Raw genomic sequence first — 20,440 nt, forward strand, 5'->3', positions numbered from 1 at the left:
AAACCTTCTTTCATATATATTTCCACTCGTACGGTATTCCACAACTTTACTTTATTATATATATATATATATATATATATATATATATATATATATATATATATATATATATACATATACACCCCCAATTCTGACCCGGATATTTTGTATCAAATTCTTTGCCTTAACACGAGTAAATATGAGTCTAGTCATACATAAGCTAATCATCTTGAGAAGAGGTAAGCAGATCTTAATGAGGCCGATCGATTCAGTCCACATTTTTCAATATGAGAGAGGAAAAAAGAAAACACGCTATTTACATGAAAACAGTATGAACTTTCAAAATAAAATATATTTGTGTTGACTATCTAAAAATGGATACTTCGTCTGTGTATACTGAAGGCCAATAAGAAGTTAGTTCACTAAGTACATAGGTCTGGAGCCCAGAGAACCAATGAGGGGGCCGGTGAATATCTGTTGTTCCCCTTCCTCAAAAGTTAAAGACCCCCCCCTCCACAGTTCCCTCTTCATTGCATCATCTTACAAAGGTTATTAAATAAGCAGCTTTTGGGTATATTTTTAGCTTTTTTTTTTTTTTTACTGAGACCTGCCTATCTTAGTAAAATGAACAAGTGTACTTTCAACTTGGCTGTAGACCAGCGCTGGATTAACCATTAAGCAAAATAAGCACGTGCTCAGGGCATCAAGAGAAGTATGTGTGTGTGTGTGTGTGTGGTGATCACAGAAATGGTAAATGGTTTACGACACAAAAGAAATCACTTTAAACTTGTTAAAATAATATTCGAAGTGGTTTATATGATCGGAAATATAATTTCGAAGTGTGCATGGTATCATAGTGAGGCTCTGATGAAAGACTGCTATTAAGAAGAAATTGAAAGCTTTTCAAATGTAAATAAAGTGGAAGTATACAAAATAACTATTTTCCATCTTACTGTTAGTTTTGTTTCATTCTATGGTTTATTATTGTTAAGATTTTGAATCACATATATATGGGGCCACCAAAATCTATTAAGTGTTTAGGGCCATGCTGCAGACTAATGATTGAAACGAGTAAAATAAATAATGTGATATAATAATATGTATATTTGACTCTTCCGAGACACTGTTGATTGAAATTTATATCTAAGTTACGTTCAATTAGATTTAAATTTAAGTTACATCATACATCCGGAATTGCTCCGCATACAAACTATAATTAAACTATAATTTAGGTTCCTTTATTATATTCGTTTGTTAATTATCGTTTCATCAACGGAAAGCGAAAGGTCGGTACATTAGGATCAAAATAGCCAGGATTTTCCTGGAAAGGGTCATCGGTGTTTAAATCGCAAAATAATAATCCTTTCTATTATAGGCACAAGGCCTGAAATTTTGAGGGAGGGGGCTAGTGACTACATCGACCCTCAGTGCGTAACTAATACTTATTTCATCGATCTCGAGAGGATGAATTGCAAAGTCGACCTCTTCGGAATTTGAACGTAAAGACGGATGAAGTACCGCTAAGCCTTAAGTCCAGTGTGCTAACGATTCTGCCAGCTTACCACTTAAATTCGCAACATAATGATAATAATAATGAAGTAAAATAATATATTGTTAATTAAATTGGCCCCAAGAGGATGCAAGGTAAAGTTGACCTCGACAGGATAAGAGCCCGAAAGAAATACTTCCGAAAATTTCTTCCGACCCTCAAACGATTTGCTCCCAATCCACCAGCCATGCATTTAAGTTATATCTACAAAAAGAAAAGGATGGGGGGTGCTAATTAAAAATGCCATGTTATGTCACTATCTTTATGATTCCTTTACTGGATGGATTTCACGCCGATTTGGGTCCTACGTCCTCAGACTTCCGAAAAGCACAGCCCTACCTACCTCTTCAGCAGTCTTGCTCCACCTTGTAAAATTTCTCTCGGAGGTCCCACGGGCAACATGTATTTTTAATTAGAATAAGTCAAGTACAACAAATAGGTTTCGATTGAGAAAATATTTGAGTTTGTAGGTGTTAATTCGGGTGGTACAATAGCTCTGCTCAGTTTATTTGAACAATCGATTTATTTTCTCAAATAAAATTTGAAAAAGAAAAATTAAGTATTAACTATGGCATATATTTAAAATTATTTTGTGTAATAAACGATAAATCAATGAAAAGTAGATATACAAAAGTTGCTGTTTAACACCAGGTCAGACCTAACTGAACATCTCTATGATCATAGGTATGCCAAATTTACCATCCCGTTTCATTTCCAGCCAAAGGAGTATTTATAACTATATTAACTAATGTTCTCCGTCGAAGGGGATTTGGTCTCTATTTCTAGCAGATCGATGCTTGTCTGTTGACTTATTTATTAAAGATAAACTAGAAATGTTATTGGAAAACACAATCATGTTATTTGATAATCAGGGGAAGATCCAGGATTTTTTTGAGGGTGTTGCACTGTAGCGGGCAGGTAGAGCAACACCTAGTTGGTCCGGCAACTCCTGTTCTAGTATGAGTTGACTCTCATTTCCCTTGAAAACTCTGGTCCCGATTTTTTTGGTGTCGGTTCGGCTAGAAAGGGTGTTGCCCGGGCAACTAGAGCAACACCCTTGCATCCGCCACTGATAATATCTTAAAACGGTTCAATTGCTGATCCCGCAATTATGAGTATGAGTATTATAAGTATGCAAGGCGACGAGCTGGCAGAAACGTTAGCACGCCGAGCGAAATGCTTAGCGGTATTTCGTCTGTCTTTGACTTTCTGAGTTCAAATTCCGCCGAGGTCGACTTTGCCTTTCATCCTTTCGAGATCGATAAATTAAGTACCAGTTGCATGCTGGGATCGATTTAATCGACTAGCCCCCTCCCCAAAAAATTCGGGCTTTGTGCCTAGAGTAGAAAAGAATATTATGAGTAATGCATCGTTGTTAGCTTCGCATTTTCGATCCCAATGCAATGCAAGATCCGGATCGCCACCTTGTGTCACACAAGGTGGACGGTGTGGAAACCAAAACGGTGGAGATGGAGTATATGTAATCTGGGTATACCCCCACTTTTAAATTTTTTTTTTTTTTTTACGGAATCCTGTTTCAGACCATGGAGAATCCGATTCTGGAAAAAAATTTTTCAAAAATCTCAATTTCAAAATTTCGACCCCCCCCCCCCCCGGTTTTTATATAGATCCACAGGGTAAGCCTAACCCTAACTCAAACCCTGACCGTAACCTTGACCCTAACCCTGACCCTAACCCTAAACCTAACCCTAACACTAGTTTTGTGAGATTTGGCTGTTATTTCTAGCATATAAATAGCCTGCTTGGTGGGGGGGGGGGGGGAATTGAAATTTTTCAAAATTTTTTTTTTCAGAATCGGAATCTCCATCGCCTAAAACGTGGGATTCCGTAAAAAAAAATTAATAAATAAGGGGGGGGAAAGGTTCAGATTACATATAGTCCATCTCTACTGCCAAAACAAATGCAAAATAAATCTCTAGTTAAATTTCTTCCAGCCACATGAAGTTTTTCAACTTTTAAAAATTCACTATATCTATTTTCCCTCATTAAAAAAAAAAGTGTTAATACAGTTTTGTTCGTGTGAACAGATCCTAATTAAAACGATGTTGGAATAATAAGCGAAAATTAATACTCTGGTTTAATAACGGTGGATTGGTAGAATCGTTTAGGAATCAGACGATAGTAATCCAGTATTTTCCCGAGTTCAAAACCTACCGGTGTCAACTTTGTTTTACCAGTGTCGTTAAAGACAAGTCAAGAATTAGGGTTGGTTTATAACCCAATAACGCATCCTAAATATGAGTAGAATTACAATAATTCTTTCCATTATAGATACAGATCTAGAATTTGGGGGAAGGGACCAGTCGATTACGTCGACCCCAGTTCTGATACTTTATCGACCGAACCCCAATTATTTCATCTACTATTTGTTGGTAGTAGTTAACAACCCATAAATGTTTTGCTAGGTAGACAACTTCCAATGACGCAGGCCTGTCACAATGTTTATGACGAGATATAGAGTAATACACAATAATATTTGTGTGTGTGTGTGTATGTGTGTGAGAGAGAGAGAGAACGAAAATAGCATAATTAGTCACACACACACACACGAATAAAGTGTGAAAGTGGAAAAGTAGAGTGATTGATAGAAATGGATATGAAAAGAGAGAAATTTAAACAGAAAGAGAATAAAAGAGAAATCTGATAAATCATCAAATGGATTGAAATTTCACTATGAAATAAATAATTCATTTGAGATAATACAATTGATTGCATAAATAACTGGTTTAATTGAAATTTCTAATACTGATTAAGTAAATGAGTGGCTTCTTTAAAATGTTATTATCGATTGCTTAAATAAATAACTTGCGCTAAAAGAACGGGGTAGATTAAGCTTTGAAATAACTATTCTTTGAAATAACTATTCTTAACAGGAAGAAAACCAGAAATTTTAGGGTAAGGGTTACTTCGGTTAAACTGACCCCAGTACTTGACAAGTGCTTTTGTTTTATTGACCCTGCCGGAGGAAATGAAAAGTAAAGTTGAGTTTTAAAAATAATGTAAGTTAAATATACGTGATATTGTTTTTTACTTTTTGTTCCTTTCCGTATATGAAAAAAAAATGACAAATGAAATTATCAAGCGGGCGTCATTTTAGCCTGAAGGGGTAAAGTGACAGAAGTTAGTGGCTCCTGACTTTTGAGGTCATAATTGTTGTCACTGGAGCAACAAAGAAAATGCCTCCAGCAAGTAATCGGAAGAATGAGAGAAGAAAGGACTACAAACGTAGTTGACTTGATAACAAAACTTTTTTTCTACTTTCGACGTCCGATTCATAAGAGACTGAAAACAACCGAAAGTTTCCTTTTTTCTCAATCGGATTTGTTTTGATTTAAAAAAAAAAACTTTCTGTGTATTTTTTTAAGAGTAGGGATCTGATAACTGATAATAAAAGGATAAGTGAAAGTTCAAACAAAGGAGATATGTGGAAAAGTTTTAACTTACTTGGATATATATATTTTAAATGTCCCTGGACTTGGAAAAAAAAGTATAACAATAATTCGGTGACAAGGAATTTCGAGTAAAACCTGACAACATTCACTGTTGAAACTAAACAACTTGTTGACAGCTGTGACTTAGCCGCGAGATGTCGCCTCAGTACGTCAACGTCCCGGGTGGGTGCAGACGAAAGAGGAGGTCGCACTTGGGACACAGAAACAATTATTAAAAAGTTTTCAAAGTTTTCGAAAACAAATACAACTCCACCAGAATTAATTGTACTTTACGTAATATAAAGATATTTAATTACTAAGTCGAAGAATGTACTAGTTACTCATTTATTTTGTCAAAGAGTGATTTCCAATAGAACATTATATAAACAACCTAATCGATTATACCATATCGATATATTTTAATACATCTATTTGCGTAATATGTTTTACTTTTTAAAAATCCATATATTTTAGTTTTTTACGTTTGTCTTTCTACGGTTTAACGCTTAGTCCAAATTCTGATAGTTGTAAATAAAATAACAATGTATACATTTCGATTAAGCTATATTTGCAATCGATTGACATACCTATATATTCCTTTATATATTTTGTCTCTCTCCTGACCTACTATGAAAATAATTTCCTACGTAACATTAGAAAAACGAAATGGGATTTTCTCTTTATTTCCTCATTTATTTATTTTGCCTAAGAAAACGCTCTAAAGCTGACAATATACTAGACACTATAATTTACAATCAGGGGATCTAAACAGGTTTGTTTTACTCCCAGACAGGCTTCAAATTACAACGACGGTAAAGACGGCGACCTGGAAGACTCGTTAGCGCGTTGGACAAAACGTCGAAGGGCATTTCTTCTGGTTCCATATGATCACAGTTCAAATTCCGCCGTGGTCGACTTTGCCTTTCGTCCATTCAGGATCGACAAAAGAAGTGCAAATTAAAAACTGAGATCGATGTAATCGACCTGTCTCCTTCCACCAAACTTTCAGGCTGTATGCCTATAGTCAAAAGAAATTACAGCTGCTGTAGGGTCTTACATATACATAACACAGTAAATCTTGAAAAACTTCGATTTATTAAGATTATTCGTGTAGTTAGTGTATAAGAATTCACTCTGGGAGTGTTTAAATCTGAAATAACAAATATAGTTGAGATAGCTGGAAAAACAAACAGTACAGTAATTGGAGCAGGTCTAAAAACCTTCAATGTGATTTTATTGGAGTTATCTCCCTTGAGCGTTTTGTTGTTTTTAAAGTTTTTAACAGGGGATTTTTGTTCACTGATAATATGGGTAACCTGACTTGATTAAAGGTTTCTAAATGACTGTATTATGTATGCAAAACCCGTCCATCATCATCATCATCATCATCCTTTAACGTCCGTTTTCCATGCTGGTATGAGTAAGCAAGTCTGACCAGAGCTGGCAAGCCGGAGAACAGCACCAGATTCCAGTCTGATTTGGTTTGGTTTCTACGGTTTCTAATGTCAACCACTTTACAGCGTGTGTGTGTGTGGATTTAGAATACAGAATGCTTCTCTAATTATACACCACCACAGCCATATTGATGACACTATCAGTGGTTCTCTACCAGGGTCCATATGGCACTCAAGAGGAGGGGGGGGGTCCACATTAGATTTTGTAGTTAAAAATTTGTTATACATCTACCATACACAAAATATTTTAATTTTTTTGCTGTACTCAAGAAGACTTGTCCTCCACAGCAGAAGTGTCAACGTTGCTCCCAACGATGAAAGGGATTGGCCTGCAAGAGCACTGTGCCAGTGTCATGTAAAAAGCACCCATGCTGATACCATGTAAAGATGCTCATGCTGGTGCCACATTCAAAGCACTCGGTACAGTCTGTAAAGTGGTTGATATTAAGGAAGGGCATCCAGCTGTAGAAACCAGGCCAAGTCAAAATGAAGCCTAGCACAACTCACCAGCCTGCCAGCTCTGGTCAAATCATCCAACTCATGCCAGTGCAGAAAATGGATGTTAAAAGATGATGATGATGATAATATATATATATATATATATATATATAAATCATCATCATCATCATCGTTTAACATCCGCTTTCCATGTCAGCATGGGTTGGACGGTTTCATTGAGGACTGGCAAGCCAGGAGGCTGCACCAGGCTCCAATCTGATCAGGCAAGTTTTCTACAGCTAAATGCCGTTCCTAACACCAAACATTCTGAGAGTGTAGTGGGTGCTTTTTACGTGCCACTGGCATGGGGACCAGTCAGGCAGCACTGGCATTGGCCATGACTAGGATTTCAGTTGACTCAACAGTTCCTCTCAAATACGTTTCTGGGATACGTATGACTGCTTGCATGATCCACACCTTGCTTCTGTTCAAACTGGGAAAAACAGCTACTGAAATGATATAAGTAGGTTGTATTAAATGGATCAACTGATGTAGACTTCAAACGGCGTTGTCTAAGTGGTAGCAATAATATGTGGATTAAGAAACAATAATGGCATTCAGTACATCAATGCATAGAGTATACATGCATACACACATCTACACATCCACACACATATGTGTGTGTGTGTGTGTACATGCTTTGTGGATTAAGAAACAATGTATAATATAAAATGCCTGTGACTGTGTTGGTTAGAAAAAAGATGTTAATGTACTCAGAAATCTATATGATATAGAATTAATGATGCATAGGATACTAACATTTTTAAAGGTTTATTATAAAAATAGCAGTGAATACATTTGAATGTAGAAATATGTATAAGGAAAATAAATCACAATAGGATAAAGTTATAGTTTATAGCTTGTATTGCTTATACTAAAAATTCACTTTTGGATATCAACAAATATATTTTATAAAATTGCTGAGTCAGAGAGAAATATAAAAATATCTAGAAAAAATATCTAAATCAAAAGCAAAATGTTTTTATATGTCAACACATTACCCACTACACTGTAGGCTTCGTCAGGACAATAATGAAAACAAGTTTTTCACACACAAGAGTGTATGATGCCTTCACATCTTTGTGGCATGCTGAATCCTGTTTGGTACTACATCATGCCTCCTCCAGCGTAGAACCAAGAAAGGGAACAGTTTCCGGGCAAATAGGTGCAAACCAAGTGATAACACAGGGAAGAATGCGATGCAGACAACCATGGATAAAACCTTTCCCAGTGAACGTTTCCCATCTTTTTTAAATTTTGATATTAATAAATTTTTTATTATTGACATTTAATTATTAACATAACAGTGTCATCTCAGTTCATCAAAATTTATCAAAGTCTTCCTTCTAAGCATAGACAAAGCCCATACAAATATTCTTCTGCTGTTCATTCCAAACCGAAATATTGCATGTACAACCTATTAATTCATTGTTTGTATTTCTTAAAATTTGCTAAGATATTGATATTATTTACCTTTATTAATTCATATTTCATTATTAATGTAGAATTGTCATCTTAGTTTATTACATCATATTTCTTGAGATAATGTCTCCAAAGAAGAGATCCTCCATTAGTTGAAAAACGGCAGTAGCAGAGAAATTGAAAAGAAGGAGAGCAAATGAACCATCACAGGAGACTTCATTTAGACAATCACAAAATACTGCATGTACAGCGATGAGCAGCATAGTATTTGCCTGGCCAGAAGTACTGCATTACCAGCTTCAGCACACGCTGAATAGAGTCAAGAAGAGCATGCTATTTATCATACAAGAAATACTACAGCACCTGCTGCTGCATGAGCTGTAGACAGTGAAGAACAACATGCAGTTCGCCATATAAGGAATGCTGCATTCATTTCTACATGATTTCATGTGACTGCATAGGCTCAGTTTATGTTTCTTATTCTACAACCACACCAACAATCCAATGTTAACAACTTTGCCTTGTACAACATTTACACAGTTCACTTCACCATTGTTGTCTCCCATTGTAGTCCCTTTCCAGAATGTACCCATTTATGTACAATATCTTCATTATACTTACATTCATTCGACTGTCAACCTTACGATGGGTAAGCATTATACTGTCCACTGATTTACATTTTTACACTTGCCCGAACATATTTTAATACAATCCCCTAATAATATTTGATTATAAAAATATAAATGGGATTTTTAAAAACCTCAAATGGCTAAGAGGGTCCAGTACAGTAAAACAGGAAGCAAAGGGGATCACCGGCAATAAATGGTTGGGAACCATGGAACTAAACCATTCAAGGTGTTGCCCCAGCATGGCCACAGTCCAATAACTGAAACAAGTAAAAGATAAAAGAAGGCTGTCAAAACCCTTGCTGAGTTTTATAGTTCAATATTAACAGAAAAAAAGAAAAAGAAGAAATAGTTAAAGAGGATCTGTGTTGCTGTTTGATATTCTTTAGCAACAATTCACATTCCCCATTTTATTGTGTAATACAAAGAAACATGTCAACTCACATCAACTCCTTGTCACAATTAATGGCAGCACAGTTTATTAGTGAGGTTAGCAAATAATACACAAAACACTTTATTTGTTTCTTGTTTGTTTGGTTTTTTTTTTTTTCTATAAAAGCAAACTGAAAGCTATTTACTGAAACAAAACGAAGCTATTATTAACTAAGGCCATATTTATAACAATTTTGGGTCAGACACACAATACAAAGCAGATTTCTAAATATTTTTATCAGTATTATGTCAGTGTTGTTTAACCTAGGATCAGTCCTGCTTATTTATACTACTTTGATCCCAGGCGATCCAGCCATGACTGTCCAATTTCTTTTTTCAGACACAGAGTACAGTTTCCAATGTGTTGTCCCATTTTTAAGACAGCAGGATGAGCTACAGCGAAGATTTGGCTGCTGTTTCTAACACATTGAGTGACTTCAAAGAGACTATTTGTTTGTTCATTTAGATTCTAGTATCCCAACAATTCCAAAAAGTGTTACATTGAATAAATTTGAATATCTTAGCCAATAGTAGGCACAGGCACGGCTGTGTGGATAAGACATTCACTTTGCAACCACATTGCTTTGGGTTCAATCCCACTGTGTAATACCTTAGATGTCTTCTTCCCTAGCCCCAAGACACACATGCATGCATACATACATACACATATGCATGCATACATAACATACATACATACATACATACATAAGATTCAAGCCATCAATGGAACTGTAAAGATATGTAAAACTTTCCAAAAATTTAGCACATAAATACATATGCATGCATCTAGACATAAAAACGCATCCATAAAACAAACATACAAATCTGCGCATACACTAACACCAAATACTGCACACACACACACATATGCACAAATACCTAGATGATGTTGATAAAAGTTCCAATGAAGGAGCCTTGAATCTATGTTAGAGTCCGGCTCTTTCTCTATGGACAAGAAATACAGAAATGAAACTGATTGATAACATACATACATATTAAGTGCAACCATGTAATACAATTTTTTCTGCTAGGTAAGCAATAATTCCCTCACCACTATCGAGTGACATAAGAAGGGGTCACAAGACACAGGAGTAAAGATACTACTTTAATTAGCAGGTATTATAGGAGAGGGGAATTTCATAACTATTCAAACATGCACCTGGGAGGGGACAATTCCCTTTCTTGTCTCTCCTTTTGCTACACCTCAGTCATTATCTGATATAGGCCCTTTATCCAGTTATATTCTCTACCTGTTTCTTGTAATACAGCAAACAAGACTGTCCTCCATTTCTTTAAAATTGTTCAATTTACACCAACCTAGATTCAATCTGTGAAGGCCCATAGCTTAGTGGGTAGGGTATTTAGCTCATGATTGTAAGGTTGTGAGTTCATTTCCCTATGACATGTTATATCCTTGAGCAAGACACTTTATTTTATGTTGCTCTAGGCTCTTCAGCTGGCAAAAACGAGTTACACCTGTATTTCTAAAGGCTGGCTTTGTCACATTCTGTGTCACCCTGAATCACCCTGAAAACTACATTAAGAGTAGTTGTATCTGTGGAGTGCTCAGCCACATACACATTAATTCCATCTGCAGGCTGTTCCGTTGATTGGATCAACTGGAACTTTTATCATTGTAACCAATGGAATACCAGGTTTAATTTATCACCTGGTTTAACACCATCACCTGGTCCTTAAGTACCTTTAGTGCTAGCATCTAGGGCAGGTCTCCCTGTTTGAGGATACTTTCCTCTCCTGCTCCCATCAGTCTCAGAAGCCCTTCATAAACACTACCCTTCCATACTGATAAAATAAAAGGTAAAGTATTTCATTCTATGCACCTGCTTTTCCTCAAAATTAGAGAGCCTGTTTACAGTTGCTTGAAGGAAAGGGCACATTAAATACTCTGGCCTTACCTCTAAAACAGGGCAACTGGTCACAGGTGTGATCCTTTGATGATAGGTTTGTTTAATCAGGATTAACCTAAGGTTAAAAACAATGTTGTAACTAGTGTGTGTGTGTGTGTGCCACCCAAGGCAGCTCTTAAGTTTTCCATCTTCCTCTCCATAGGCCCCAATCCAATACAGGCTTATACGGTAGACCCAAAAGTGAGGTTCCCATCAAAGCATCATCTGGGGCAAACTGTCCCCATCTTCACCTTTGAAACTGGTTAAACAAAGACAACTCATTGTTTTCTCTGTTATTACATCTCTTGTTCAGCAGTTCTCTTGTCATTGCTTCTCCAGCTCTAAACCTACAACGACTCCAGACAAATTGTAACCAAGCAATCTCAGCTTTCACTTAGTCTAGAACATTCTAAAATGATTATGTGCACTGTGTTGACAGTGACTAACAAATAGAAAATGCAGGATTTCATAGCATTTATTAAATCAATTCATTTTTATTACATTTGTTGGGTATAATTTATACATTAGCAAAACCAGCTGTGAGCAAGATACAACAATATGTACACGTATTTAGAATAGTGGCTTTACAGTTCTTTTGATTTTGTGATGTATTGAAGATTAACATTGGAAATCAAAAATAGTTTACCGATGCACTTCGAATGGAAGGGCAAAATTACTGGTGCACTCAACTTGGGAAGCTGAAAAACCTCAAAAACCTTAAAATTCAAATTATTCTGTCAAATGTAATGCTTGTTGATTCGTATTATTTTGAGTTAATCATGCACTAATTCAAAGATTACGATGATGTGATTATTGATTTTTAGAATAACATTATAGGCAAGGCATGAGAGGCTAGATCTTTTTTGACTACAGGTACACTACTTACTTTCTGGAAAACCAGAAAATCCATACCATACCTGTATTACATAGGTAAGACCTTATAAACATATGACTATTTTCACCTGAAGAAACCTCATTGTTTGCTGGTGTCATTCTGTTCATTAAATTCTAATTCAGTTACTTTTCACACTTTACTCATTATATGATTCACCTCTTAATGAATAAATTGAGCTTTATTACATATCTTGTATGACATATGAGTGAATAAGAGAGAAATAATCTTCTTCGTTCGTCTTGTATGTCTCTGAAGATAACCAGATTAGCAGCTTTACTCTTTGTGGCTTATTATGCCAACAGGGTTGCTCAGACACTCGGGGATCTGGCAGAGCTCACCACTGCTTCCTTGGCCAAACAACAATTACATACACTGAGTTGTTTAGTGTGTGAGTTTGTGATTGACAGCTTTCAGCTATCCAGGTCTGCTTTCATTGTCACTGTTTCTAATCCAGGAGGGTATCCAACAAAATCCACCCTTCTTACCAAGTAGGCTAATTAGGGTTGCCAGCTTAGTTCCGATGACCCAACATAACTGGCTGTTGTGGGTCACATGTTACCAAAAGCACCAAGAGTGACCTGATTGTAAGTGTGATCTGACTAAGAGTTACCTGAAACATTACACTTATTATTTATATATGTAAAGATAGATTAGCTGAAACTGGACAAAACTGGATCATCAAAAAAAAAAGAAAAAAAAAAGAGAACCAGTTATATATTAGCATGAATCTAACTGAGTAATATCCAGCTTTCCTGAATACACTGTCTGACTATAAGACAGGACAGCCATGTCTGGAATGTATTGAATCATAGGTCTGCTGGACCAATACCTCCTTGGAGCTAAACAGCAAATGAACAATGTCTTATAAATAACATCTGTACATGTCTTATTCAATAGCCTTTTGTAGATGAATAACACCAGTTTTATATAAGAGCAGGATATAGACAATTACATTGATCATACCTGGAATGTGATTAAACTGTGTAACTTGAAAGCAAACCAGTAAGATAGTAAATAAACATGAAGCATTCAGTTTTTATCTGCTTTTAGTTATGATCGTTTCTACTGCTTTTAGTATGAATATTTGTTTTAGACTGACACAAGGCTACATGCTATAATAATAATAATAATAATAATAATAATAATAATAATAATAATAATAATAATAATAATAATAATAAAGGAAAAAAATGCTTTCTAATTGATGTATCAATACCAGCAGATGACAACGTTTCCCTAAAAGAAATGGAGAAACTATCAAAATACAAAGACCTGGAAATAGAGGTAACTCGAATGTGGAATCTAAAAGCAGAAACAATTCCTATCATGGTAGGTATGATAAAAAGATATTCAGACGAATACATAACAAAAACACCAAGACTTACAAATATATATAACATACAGAAAATTGCACTACTGGGTACTGCACACATCCTACGCAAAACACTTTCAATACAGTAACCATAAGAGCATCACAGCAAACCACAGCACATGCCCAAGGCACACAGAGCTGCGCTCAGTAGTGAAGTGAAAGCACGCTATAAAAATAAAACTACTGAATAATAATAATAATAATAATAATAATAATAATAATAATAATCCTTTCTACAATAGGCACAAGGCCTGAAATTTTGAGGGAGGGGACAAGAACTGGATGGATGCTAAAATATAGGATGCCTTGCCAGTCATACACATGAGAAAATGCAAAAGGTAGTTAACAGCTTCATGAAGACATTGTATCTTCTACTGTTTACTTGTTTCAGTCAAAGGACTGTGGCCATGCTGGGGCACCAACTTAAAGGTTTTAGTCAAGCATATTGACCCAGGTGCTAATTTTAAAATTTTGTACTTAGTCTATTGGTTTCTTAGGCCAGACTGCTAAGTTACAGGGACGTAAACAAACCAACAACAGCTGTCAAGCGGTGAAGAGGACATACTCAAGTGCAAAAACACAAACACATATATATATATTCATATATGTGGTCTCAAGTTCAATCCCATTATGTGGCACCTTGGGCAAGTGCCTTCTACTATAGTCCCAGGTTAACAAAGCTATGTGAGGGTATTTGGTACACAGGAACTGAATGACGCCTGTTGCATGTGTATGTGTGTGTGTGTGTGTGTGTGTGTGTGTGTGTGTGTGTGTGTGTGTGTGTGTGTGTGTATGTGTGTATCTTTGTCTCACATTTCCAGTCTATCATGAAAACATGTCTAGCTGTGGAGAAATATTATCTTGCCTGGAAATAGGTAACATCTGACAACAGGAGAGCATCCAGTCATAGAAAATTGGTATTACATGACAATGATGATGCCGATCGTGGTGACACTGATGCTGATGATGATGAAGATGACGACAACGACGACGACAATCATGACAATATATGACAGGATTCCACGTAATTTCTGTGCACCATATTTACTCACAAGGCATTGGCTGGCCCATGTTATAGCAGAAGACACTTGGGTATGGTGATGTTAGATGGGGCTGAACCTGAATATGCTATTATTATGTTGTCATTTGAATCAGGCAAGTGATCAAAACATTTCCAGTGAATTTGCTTAGATTATTCCTTCTTACAAACCAACAAGCTTCACTTCGAGGAAAAAGATAGCCAGTGTATCAGTTTTGATGATAATAACAGTTATTTTTCTTTTTTCCCCTTTTCTTTTTTTTTTTTTTTTTTTTTTTTGCTTCTTAAAGTAAAATACAAAAATCTTATTTTCCAAGAATTATACGATCAGTTATATGGCTGGAAGCTGACATTTTGACATTTAGCCATAACATTCACAGGATATTAAACAAAGAACCTAACAGAATTTGAAACAGAAATACTTAGTAATTTAGAATGACAGCTACTTCAAAATATTATTGCTTGTTGTTCACTATAATATCATCTTGCTTTCTTCGATTTGGTTTCACTATGGGTTTCTATAAAGTGGGAATGCAAACAATGAAAATGGACTAACTGTATTTACTTGTGTATAAGCTGCACTTTTGTATAAGTTGCACCCTCAATTTAGGGCTAAATCCCTGAACAAATTTTTTGCTTATAAGCGTGGGAACAAAATTTGTTTGAAGGGGCACAAAACTAGGTCCAATCCAGGATGTACAAAGCATCTTTATCATTGTCCCACCAACATTTTTAAGGAATGTGCTTGACAAGTCTATGGATTTTAAGGGCTTTGCTTTATCCAGTGTATAAATCAACACCAGCTTTTTCCAAGGAGCTACTATAATTTTGGTATTGAGACTTTTGGGTTTCTTTTTGTTTTTTATATACCATGAACACCATCATGACCCATTGGGTCACTTAAATTTCTCACCATGTAATCTATCTCAAGTACAAAGTCAGCCTGAAGGAGCTCCACTCTCATTCAACCAGGACTCATAAAGCTGATTACACATGGTGCAAGTGACTGAGATTTCAAGATTCTCCTCGAACAGAATGTTGGTTTATTGCAGGGTTCAATTTTGAGGAGAGGGGACAAGCCAATTACATCGATTCCAGTAGTTGACAGGTACTTTGTTTTAACCCTTTAGCATTTAAACTGGCCATATTTGGCCAAAAGTATTCTGCTTGTTTTATGTTCAAACTGGCCAAATCTGGTCTCTCACACCAACCCTACAATATCATTTTGAAAATTAACAGCTACCTCATCAAAATCTCATAGCTACAAGATAATGCATGATTAGTTCAAAACAATGTGGATGAAAAACCATTAATTTTGGCAGAATAATGCAACCACTAAAGGGTTAATCAACCTCAAAGTGGACCTTGGTGGGATTTGGACTTTGAAAGTAAAGAGCTGGAAAAAATACCACTAACATCACTAAAATGTGCTAACAATTCTGCCAGCTCACTTCATTCATTAGATCATTGACCAATGCTAAAAAAAAAAAAAGAAAAGGTTTCCATATATCACCAGTCGTAAAAATTTCCATCATTCTATAAGACTTACGTTGCTAACGAAGCATCAAGAAGTGTCAGTTTTGCATTTGGCCATTACAAAAAAACAGACACCATAATCAAATTATATCATGGAACTGTAAATAATTTTTATTTGTCTTTCTCTTTCAGTCACGATATCCTGGTATTATATTTTGTATGTAGTTAACTGACTACAAAGAAAGACACTTTGTTTGAGAGACGATTGAAATAACATTACAAATAAAAGAGAAACCATTGATGGGGTTATTTACGAGATGCACTGAAGTTACGGTTAATTGAAAATTGAAATGTTGATGGGAAAGAAATTGATACGACTGTCCTTCTTTAAAAACTGATCGAGTAGCAATTAATGAATGACAAAGGAAATTGTTGTGATTAAAATTAAATGAATGAGTAAATAAATAAACAAATAAATAAATAAGGTTGTGGTTTCTGATTGGATCGTTAATGCTTTTAAAATTAACGAGACAGTACATTTGTAATAAGAGTCATGAAGATAATGTTTCAGACATGGCTGTATGGTTAAGAACTTCGTTTTGCAGTTTGGGGTTGAATTCCATTGTACAGCACTTGAACTGATGTAACCTTGTTGCTGAAGCCTATTCTTTGAGTGCAATCTGGTAGGTAAAATCTAAGTAGAAGGCCATCATGCACCAACACATGTAAGTATATATACATATACACCTACATTTATATACATATATAAATGTATATATATATATATATGTGTGTGTGTGTGTGTGTGTGTGTGTGTGTGTGTATATATATATATATATATATATATATATATATATATGTATGTATAAACAGAGAGAATTAAAAGAGAGAGAATAAATGTATGATCTGACCCCGTCTCCTCATATAACACTGCCCCTTTGTGGTTTGTGTCTAGACCCTTGTGGTCTAGAAAGCTATATGGCAACCTCACTAGTGCTGGTTGCACAAAAAAGCACCCAGTACATAATGTATACTGATTGGTGTTAGGAAAGGTATCCAACCATAAAAACTATGCCAAAGCAGACAACACAATGTAGTCCTTGAGCCCAGCAGATCCTGCCAAACTGTCCAGCCTATACCAATATAATAAATGATGATGATAATGATAATGATTATGATAATGTTGATGATGACAGTCCAGTTTTTCTAAACTATCTTCATTTTTATTGAATAAATTACTTACATATTGATCAAATTTTAATTAATACGCATGGCGCAGGAGTGGCTGTGTGGTAAGTAGCTTGCTTACCAACCACATGGTTCCGGGTTCAGTCCCACTGCGTGGCACTTTGGGCAAGTGTCTTCTACTATTGACCAAAGCCTTGTGAGAGGATTTGGTAGACAGAAACTGAAAGAAGCCTGTTGTATATATGTATATATATCTATGTATGTGTGTTTGTGTGTCTGTGTTTGTTCCCCCAACATCGCTTGACAACCGATGCTGGTGTGTTTACGTCCCCGTAACTTAGTGGTTTGGCAAAAAGAGACCGATAGAATAAGTACTAGGCTTACAAAGAATAAGTCCTGGGGTCAATTTTCTCGACTAAAAGGCGGTGCTCCAGCGTGGCCGCAGTCAAATGACTGAAACAAGTAAAAGAGAGAAAAGAGTAAAGAGAGTATGGTGATGTTGAATTGAGGTCTTAAGTATCATCACTGCCAAGCAATCAGAATATTTGTAATTACAAATGTGAACGACACATCTTAGCAGTTAATTCAAACACCAAGAATTTCCTGATAATAATCTTGCTCAACCAGCATATTAATAAGAAATTTCCTTTTCAGTGAACCAGCCGAACTTTTGTATATATTTTAAAAAGAGTACAACTAGTAATTACCATTTTATCTGGTTTCGTTTCGCCCACATTGTGTGATGTCATGCGATATAGAAACACAATGAACATTTTGATAAAAGGAAATCCTACATGACTCAGTATATTTCAGTCTAACTGTGTCAGTGTGTGAAGGTACCTGGCTTAGTGATTATGACATTGGATTCACAATCATAAAGACATGGGTTCAACTTTTGGATCGGGTTGTTCAATGTGTTCTTGAACACAGCATTTACATTTCACAATGCTCTTCTTTATCCAGCTGAAATGGGTACCAACTAAATGCTGGTGCAACCTTCTTTATCCCACTCTTTCTCTCTCTCTTCCTCTGGCTGTAGCATGCTGAGGTTGCATTAGACTAGTGGTTCCCAAAGCTGGTGGTACTGACCACCTGGGGGCAGTGGAAAGATCCAGAAAATGTTGAAGAAAAGTGAGGTGATAATAGGGTGACCAAAAGGGCAATGGATATAAAAATAGTAAAATAATGGGTTAATTAGGTTAAGGTCATTTGTGATATACTGTCACTTTGAATTTGCTGCAGAAAATAGTCTACATTTGTGGTGGTGAGGTAAAGCACTAGGAATATGACCTGGGCACAAAGGGAGCAGCAATCTGAAAATGTTTTTGAACCACTGCATTAGGTCAAGTGTGTTTATGTCTGCATAGAGCTACATAGAAACACTAATTGAAAGCGAGCTGGCAGAAACGTTAGCAAGCCAGGCGAAATGCTTAGCAGTATTTCATCTGCTGCTACATTCTGAGTTCAAATTCTGCCGAGGTCGACTTAGCCTTTCATTCTTTCAAGTTCAATTAAATAAGTACCAGTTACGCACTACTGTGTGTGTGTGTGTGTGTGTACATGTATGTGTATTATACTGTCTCCTTGCCTTGACTTTGTGTGACGCTTGTAAATGAGTGTCACCACTGTGCACACAATGTCCTTTGTTGCCAATATTCCGTAAAAACATGTCAGGCTATGGGAAAATATCACTTTACTGGGAACTAGGTGAGGGTTGTTGACAGGAAGGGCATCTGGGCATAAATAAATCTACCCTTAGCAAATTCTATCTGACCAATACTAGCATGGGAAAATGAACATTAAAATGATGATGACGACGATGATGATAATGGGGATGATGATGATGACAACCAGGACAATGACAATGATGACGATGATGACAGTGATGATCATGCTGATAATAATACATTCAAACTTCAGGTTATTTCTATACGTAATACAACTTCAATCTGATTTAATCTGTGTTTCTGAATTTACGTTATTAGATTTGAAAACTAATTATGATCAGATTATATCATGATACAACAAAAACAGAATTATTATACAAGAAATATTCTAGCTGTAACTAACATGCAGTCTTCAGCCAACACACCCAGAACTGTATGTGTGTATGTGTGTATGTGTGTGTGTGTGTGTGTGTGTGTGCATGCACAAATGCATATATGTGTGTGTGTGTGTGTGTGTGTTTTTTATTGAAGCTGAAAAAATTGTCAAAAACTGTTTCTCTAAGTTTCCCATAAATGATTGTTTGTGAAGTTTTTTAAATCATTATATTTGATTTTTTACAATTAATAGTTAAATACTGTCTTAGTCGTGGAAGATACAGGCGTCACATGACTGGCACTCATGCTAGTGGCACGTAAAAAGCATGCATTACACTCTTGGAGTGGTTGGTGTTAGGAAGGGCATCCAAGAGTAAAAAAACCATGTCAAATCAGACTGGAGTTTGATGCAGCCCCTCAGCTTACCAGCCCTGATAAAACTGTCTGACCCATACTAGCATACACAAATAGATGTTAAATGATGATGATGATGATGCTATCTTTCCCCTTTGCTCTGCATAAATGTACTCATACATATGCAATGTCTGTGTATTAGGTTGGAAAGAAATTCCTTTTGCATTTCAAGATAGGAAATAAATAAATATTTCTTCCGTCTTAACGGATATATTTAATAAAGATTATTGATAACTTATGACTGTTTATCTAGTAAACCGTAGATCCCTCAGGTGTAAATTCTTCAGGTTTTAAAGTAAAGACACTCAAAATCATTTAGCCACTTCACAACTGATAAATATATAATTTTGCAATGATCTGAAAAGATGATAGACAGATGGAGCAAGGCCAGCAGAGTTAGGAGAATGAGATAAAACTCTTATATTTAATGCCATAATCTTTGCCTGAATGACTTGAGCAATATGTTCTCTTGTATTATTGTGTAAGAACAACACCTTTTTAGGAAGAGCAATGATGGGTTCAATTCCTGGAAATTTTGGTGTTGTGCTTCCAATTGATGACATTACTTCTCCACAAGAAGACCAGTACTCCACAGCAGAAGCGTTAAGGTCACTTCCCGCTGGTAAAGTCATGTGCACTTGCACGGGTGCCATGTATTTGCACTCATGTGATGCCGCATAAAAATACCCAGTACA

The 20,440-nt window shown here is 36.0% G+C and overlaps 1 protein-coding gene across 4 annotated transcripts in view; it reads right to left on the reverse strand.

The window, feature by feature from the left end:
• LOC106869750 (EF-hand calcium-binding domain-containing protein 4B) overlaps positions 1 to 5,281 on the reverse strand; it is a 110,638-nt gene extending 105,357 nt beyond the window's left edge. For 3 of the 4 annotated variants that reach the window (XM_089354762.1, XM_014915614.3, XM_014915613.3), the window contains exon 1: positions 4,994 to 5,278. The gene's annotated coding sequence lies outside the window, so the exon portion shown is untranslated. Of the gene's footprint in view, positions 1 to 4,993 lie in introns of all 4 variants that reach the window. The other variant, XM_014915615.3, reaches the window with a different exon arrangement.
• Positions 5,282 to 20,440: the final 15,159 nt, after the last annotated feature.

This window comes from Octopus bimaculoides, chromosome 7, assembly GCF_046866305.1.
Source record: "Octopus bimaculoides isolate indiv1 chromosome 7, ASM4686630v1, whole genome shotgun sequence".
NCBI lineage: Eukaryota > Metazoa > Mollusca > Cephalopoda > Octopoda > Octopodidae > Octopus > Octopus bimaculoides.